Here is a 7,222-nt window from a genome sequence, read left to right as displayed (position 1 = left end):
CAAACAGAAAAAAAAAAAAAAAAAAAAAAAAAAGAGAAAAAGATTACTCATTTGTATGATAAGTGGAAAATTGAGGCCCGTAGAGCTCGCGAACGTCTTAAAACTAATATTACAGTGACACAGTTGGCTATGGTAATTGATGATTTGGAGGCAGCAAGGAATAATATTCTGAGTATGTATGATGAATTTAGGCAGCGTGCACCACCCACTATGGAAATGAGACGAAAAATTGATGCGTGTGAAGCAGTCACAGCTGATATTATTAAAATCATTCATGAGAGGATATCGGGGGTGGATGGAGATTTTGACGCTGAAAAGGAAAAAGGGCATCTTCGAACATTGCTAGATCATAAATATGCATACTCGATTTTTGGGTCGACTGTTTCGCGTGTTAGTCAAGGGGCTAGTAGTCATTCCAGCCAATGCTCTGTTGTTTCAAGTCTAGCTGCCAAACGAGTAGATGCTCCTGCAGATTTAGCGGCCAAGCAAGCTGTTTATGATTCTTTACTAGAAGAAGAAAAACATAAGGAAAGGATACAGCAGTTGGAAGAGCAGCACAAAAGAGTTATTGAGGCTGAAGTAAAAGAATTGCAGCGGATACAAGCACAAAAGGACGTGAGAGCTGCGCAAGCTAAGTTAGAGGTCTATGACAAAGAGATTGTTAAAGAAACCACGTGCTCATCTTCAGATTGTGGCAAGATCAAAGAGGAGCAAGACATTCCTCAGGTAAATCTTAAAAGGAAGCAAGATGTGTCTCAGAATTTGCCTAAAGTGGATCTAAATATTAAAGCTTCTCAAACAGTATCAGGAATGCCCATTTCAGCTTCAGTCTTTCAAGACAGTCTAGCTATGAGTCGGTTGCCAGTACCGGAACCTTCAGTTTTTACGGGAGACCCTATTCGATTTATTGAGTGGAAATTCTCATTTATTGCACTTATTGAAGGAAAATGCATCTCGTCTGCTGAAAAGCTGTTCTATCTTAAGAGGTATGTGAGCGGCCCTGTCAGTAAAGCTTTGGAGGGTATTTTCTTTAGAACCGATGATGAAGCTTATCATGATGCCTGGGAGAAATTGAATTGTCGTTATGGTCAGCCATTTGCCATTCAAAGGGCTTTTAGAGAGAAATTGGCTAATTGGCCTAACGTTCACTCAAAGGATGCAATAGGTCTTCGAAACTTTTCTGACTTCCTCAGTGCATGTGAAAATGCCATCCCTCATGTCAGAGGTCTTCAAATTCTGAACGATTATCAAGAAAACCAAAAACTTGTTCAGAAATTACCTGACTGGGCAGCCAGTCAATGGAATCGACAAGTCACACAAACTCTAAGTCAAAATCAAGAATTCCCAGACTTTAAGGAGTTCTGTGCATTTGTGTCAACAGAGGCAGATACTGCTTGTAATCCGGTAACTTCTTTTCAAGCTCTTCACGCTTTGAGTCCCGTTATTGACAAACTCACTTTGAAGGAGACCAAAAGGAATAAGGCTCAAACTTTTAACACTCAAACGAAATGTGAAGGTCAGAAATCAGTAAAACCAGTGAATAGAGCTCCCTGTTTGTTGTGTCAGCAAGGTGATCATCAGCTTAATAACTGTTCTGACTTCTGTAGTAAATCATTGGAGGAACGGCGAAGATTTGTTCAAGAGCGAAAACTTTATGGACGCTTAAAATCAGGACATATTGCAAGTGAATGTCGTTATCACCTTGTATGTCATATTTGTAAAGGAAAGCATCCTTCATGTCTGCATGACAGCAACTTTATAAGAAGAATGAAGTCAGAATCTGTAGCAGAGTCTTTCCAAAGTATTCTTAATAGCAGCACAAATGCAGTAACTTTGAATGTGGCTGGAGAAGGGCAGACTGCAAATACCTCAATGATTTTGCCTATATGGATATCAACAAAGCAGAATCCTAACTGCGAAAGACTTGTGTATGCTCTGCTGGACTCTCAACGCAATACCACCTTTGTTGATCAAGGAGTAAGTAATGCCCTTAAGGCACAATCAAGTCCAGTAAAACTGAAATTAACTACTATGCTTGGTAAAGATACAATTGTGGAAAGTGAGAGAGTGTCAGAGTTGCAAGTGCGAGCATATGAATCGGGTAGTTTTATTGACCTCCCTCCTGCTTATACCAGAGATTACATACCTGTGAATCGTGATCATATTCCTACCTGTGAGATCGCGAAGAAATGGAGTCATCTGTCGAGTATTGTGGATAAGGTACCGTCATTAAAGGACTGTGAGATTGGTCTGCTAATAGGCTACAACTGCCCTAGGTCAATGGCTCCTCGAAAGGTAATTGTTGGAAAAGATGATGAGCCCTTTGCTGTGCAAACTGATTTGGGATGGAGCATTGTAGGATGTTCATCTCCGCGTTTTGATTTGCCTAAAGAAAGCAGTCCATGTCATCGCCTTGCGACCAAGGAACTTCCTCCTGTCACTCCATCAGACGTAATTCGTGTTCTTGAGATGGACTTCAAGGACATTAATGAAGAAGAGAGAACGAAGGTATCTCAAGATGACATTCTTTTTCTCAATAAATTGAAGGAAAGCATTCATAAAAATATGCATGGGCATTATGTGATGCCATTACCTTTTAAGAAAAGACCTATTCTACGGAGTAACAAGCAATGGCTATGGCTAGGCTTGACCATCTCAAGAGAAGGATGTCGAAGGATGAACAGTATAAGGAACAGTATAAGAAATTTATGAGTGAGATCATTCAAAGAGGGGACGCAGAGGAAGTAAATGACTGCGGCAAAAAAGGAGAAACATGGTATTTGCCTCACCACGGTGTCTTCCATCCAAAAAAGCCAAACAAGTTGCGAGTGGTATTCGATTGTTCAGCAAGGTATAACGGTTATTCATTGAACGATTACTTGCTTCAAGGTCCTGACATGATAAATAATTTGAAAGGCATTCTGATCAGATTTCGGCAACAACCCGTCGCTCTTATGTGTGATGTGGAAAAAATGTATCACTAATTTCATGTGAATGAGTCTGACAGAGATTACCTGCATTTCCTTTGGTGGAAAGACGGGGAATTCAATAAAAACCCTCTTGAATTTTGAATGAAGGTTCATATTTTTGGTGCCGCTTCATCTTCAGGGTGTGCAAATTTTGGTTTGAAGCATATTGCAAACAAGAATGGCCATTTATATCCTCTAGGTTCAGAGTTTATATTGAGGAATTTTTATGTGGAAGATGGAGTAACTAGTTTGGAAGACACCGAGAAGGCAATTAAGGCTGCTGATGAAGCAAGGAAACTTTGTCCAACGGGTGGTTTACGACTGCACAAATTCATGTCAAATGATGGGGCTGTTTTGGATAGTCTTCCTATATCTGAACTTGCATCTGATGCTAAAGATTTGGATTTTGCATTTGAGTTGCCATTGGAATACAGTGGCAAAGGGATTCAAATTGTTTCAAGTTCAATGTAAAATTGCAGCAACAACCTGCTACTCTTCGTGGAATACTATCTACAGTTGCTTCAGTATATGATCCGTTAGGATTTATAGCGCCTATTCTTCTTAATGGAAGGAGAATTCTGCAGGAGATATGCAAGCACGGTACTGGATGGGATGATTCCTTGTCAAGGGAACTTCAGTTACGGTGGGAGCAGTGGAAACAAAATCTTTCTGAGTTGCAAGAAATAAGTATACCAAGAACTTACAATTTCGGGAAAATTGTCAAGGCGGAATGGCATCATTTCTCGGATGCTAGCACTCTCGGGTATGGTCAGTGCTCCTACTTGAGACTCTACAACATGGATGGGAATGTTCACTGTGCTTTAGTAATGGGAAAATCAAGAGTATCGCCTCTGAAGGTCATAACGATTCCCAGACTAGAATTAACAGCTGCAGTTGCCTCCGTTGAAGTGAGCAGTGTGCTTAAAAGAGAGCTCGATTATGTTGATGTTGAGGAATCATTTTGGACCGATTCAAAAGTGGTATTGGGGTACATAAGGAATGAGGCTCGCAGGTTTCATACTTTCGTGGCAAATCGTGTACAAAGGATACAGCTTAGTACAACTCCACAACAATGGAGGTATGTTCCTTCTGCGGAAAATCCCGCCGACCATGCCTCAAGAGGTCTAAATGTTCATGGATTGCTGTCATCAACCTGGTTCTCTGGCCCTAGGTTCTTATGGGAGAAAGATTTACCAAAGGCAGTAGAGGTAAATTTAGAACTCTCCTTGGAAGACCCAGAGATAAAGATTGCTCAAGTTTTTAAAACAGAAGGCACTGATAAAGTGAATTTGGTCGATCGCTTGTCTAAATTTTCTTCATGGTCTCGAGCGGTTAGAGCTGTTGCTCGACTTATGAGGAGAGTCAATAAAGATAAGTCAAGTCACCCAAGTACTGTGCTAGAACGACAGAAAGCTGAATTGCATATCATTAAATGCTTGCAAAGTCATGTCTATAAAGAAGTTTGAAAAGGGACTGAGCTTTTCATCTCACTCTGAATTGTATCCTCTTGACTCATTCATTGATGGAGATGGAGTGCTTAAGGTGGGAGGTAGGCTTCGCCATTCTGATTATCCAGAGTCTTCAAAATATCCTGCCATTATTCCAAAGAATCACCCTGTCACGAGAATGATTATTGCACATTTTCACGAAACGGTCAAACATCAAGGAAAAGGATTCACCATTAACGAGATTAGATCTCATGGTTATTGGATTCCAGGAATCAGTAGAGCTGTTGCTTCCTACATCCAAAGATGTGTTACATGTAGAAAACTTAGGAGATCTACTGAGGTGCAGAAAATGGCTGATTTGCCATCAGAACGAGTAAATCCGTCACCTCCATTCATGTACACTGGTATGGATTGTTTTGGACCATTTCTTGTTAAACAGGGAAGTAGTATGTGTAAGAGGTATGACCTACTTTTAACCTGCTTGTGTTCTCGTGCTGTGCATATCGAAATACTCACAGACATGACAACGGACTCCTTTATTAATGCTCTACGCTGTTTCATTGCCATCAGAGGCACTGTACAGCAAATTAGATCTGATCAGGGAACAAACTTCATGGGTGCAAAGAATGAATTCAAGAAGGCACTCTGGGAAATTGACACAGAAAGGGTAAATGCATTTTTGTCTGAAAAACAATGTGACTTTGTGATGAATGCGCCGCATGCTAGTCATACTGGTGGACTATGGGAGCGTCAGATCAGGACAGTGAAGTCCGTTTTAAATTCTATACTTGCACTTCATTCAGCAAGACTGGACGATTCTTCTTTACGAACCTTTTTTTATGAAGCTATGGCGATTGTAAATAGCAGACCGCTTGCTGTTGATTGTTTAACTGACCCTGAGTGTTTAAGACCAATCACTCCTAACCATCTACTCACACTAAAGTCAACTGCTGCTTTACCCCCACCAGGAAAGTTTAAGGAAGATGTATATGCCCGAAAAAGATGGCGACAAGTGCAACATTTATCAGAGCAGTTCTGGAGTCGTTGGCGCAAGGAATACCTTGCAAATCTATCTGCCCGACAAAAATGGCACATTCCTAAGAGAAATATTCAAATTGGTGATATTGTTATAGTAAAGGATGACGATTTACCGAGAAATCACTGGAGACTGGGTAGAGTAAAGGAGACTACTGTTAGTTCTGACGGACTTGTTAGAAAAGCCAGAATACATCTGGGTGATTCAAAACTTGACATGAAAGGCAAGCGTCTTGACAAACCGTCAGTAATTGAAAGGCCAATACAAAAGCTGGTGCTATTAATAGAAAACAATCAAGTGTGACTAAAACAATTTCTTAAGGGATTTAAAAATTGTGCTTTGTATAAAATGACTGCTTACTGTGAATTTAAGGGCATTTATATCTGGAAATCATTCATGTTTATATTCCTGGTATGATTTGGTGGGAGTGTAATGAACCCTGATGTGGTGTGTTATTTATTGTTTGTGGTTTTTGAATTATTTCATTATCATTTGTATTACTGTATGTTTGTGTATATGATTCGATTTGTTAAATGTAATAGGTTATGGTTAAGGACTTTAATTTTGACAGTGCATTTACTGAACGCAGCGGATATATGACGTGCATACCTTATTGGGTTAGACGCTGAGAAAGCATGCTAAGCAAGGAACGCTAAACAAGGCATGGGTACACAGTCGATTCATGGACTTTACGGTTCATAAGTTTAGCTCCTGGTTTAAGGGAGAACAAGGTAACAATCATCTTTGTTTTATGTATGTGATTTTGTTATTAGATTAATGCTTATTTTGTTTGTTTGTTTGATTTATTTCTCTTCTGCTTCAACTTTCAAGATTAAATTTTTTTTTTCTTTTTTCTAGCTCTTACGGTGGTTCATGGTACGTTGTTGTGTGATGGCTCTACAGAATGTGAACAATAAACAAACTGTGAATCATCAGTGAAAGAGTTGACCGTTTATTAACCAGGACGCTACAGTATTGTTGGCTATGCATCGAGATGCGTATCGTATCGGCCTCAGTCATGGAGATGCACATCCCTAGTATACCTGTCATTTTCTTTCTGAACACTGTATTGGGATGCGGCGGATTGAAAGTGAAAGTGAAGGGGGGGAATCACGATGTCGGCTCACCATCGTGATGTCTATCAGCCATCGGCGATGCACATGCTCAGGACAGTTCAGCTGGCGTGTGACACGTCTTCTTGCTTTACGGCAGATCGCAGACTTATAAGTGCATTACCGCCTAATTGAGATTGTAGATAGAATGTCAATGGTACATTTGAGAGATAGGTGGCGGCAATGCACTTATAAGTCTGCGCTCCGCCGTAAAAGCAAGACGCGTCACGCGCCGGCTGTCAAGGACGCGCTCAGGACAGTTCAGACATTGCAGTGCATCAGAGGTAAAAAAACAATATAAATACTGTTCAGTTTCTTGCACACGTGTCTTTACACATCAGTGTATCGTCACGAGCCGCAGGGTTTAAAGGGGTCATATGATACGATAAAAATTGTTCCTCTCTCTTTGAAGTGTTACAAGCTCTTGGTGCATAAAGAAGGTCTGTAAAGTTGCAAAGACTAAAGTCTCAAATCCAAAGAGATATTCTTTATAAAAGTTAAGTCAGCCACGCCTACCTAAAACAGCTCATTCTAACACGCCCCACGTCTACGTCACGATGTGGGAAGATTTGCATAAAATGCAAATGTTCACGCAAAGAAAGAAAGCGTAACTTTTATTCTCGCTGTAGTATTGTTGCTGCCGCCATGTCGTGAATA

General features: G+C 40.4%; 1 protein-coding gene across 1 annotated transcript in view; it reads right to left on the bottom strand.

The window, feature by feature from the left end:
- Positions 1-7,222, bottom strand: part of LOC107660475 (DNA topoisomerase 2-alpha-like) — a 49,312-nt gene that overhangs the window by 27,613 nt on the left and 14,477 nt on the right. The gene's annotated exons all lie outside the window — the stretch shown is intronic.

The sequence above is a fragment of the Sinocyclocheilus anshuiensis genome, unplaced genomic scaffold (genome assembly GCF_001515605.1).
Source record: "Sinocyclocheilus anshuiensis isolate Anshui unplaced genomic scaffold, SAMN03320099.WGS_v1.1 scaffold1449, whole genome shotgun sequence".
Taxonomy (NCBI): domain Eukaryota; kingdom Metazoa; phylum Chordata; class Actinopteri; order Cypriniformes; family Cyprinidae; genus Sinocyclocheilus; species Sinocyclocheilus anshuiensis.
Note: the sequence above shows the minus strand (reverse complement) of the source record. Positions and strands in the feature narration are given on the sequence as shown.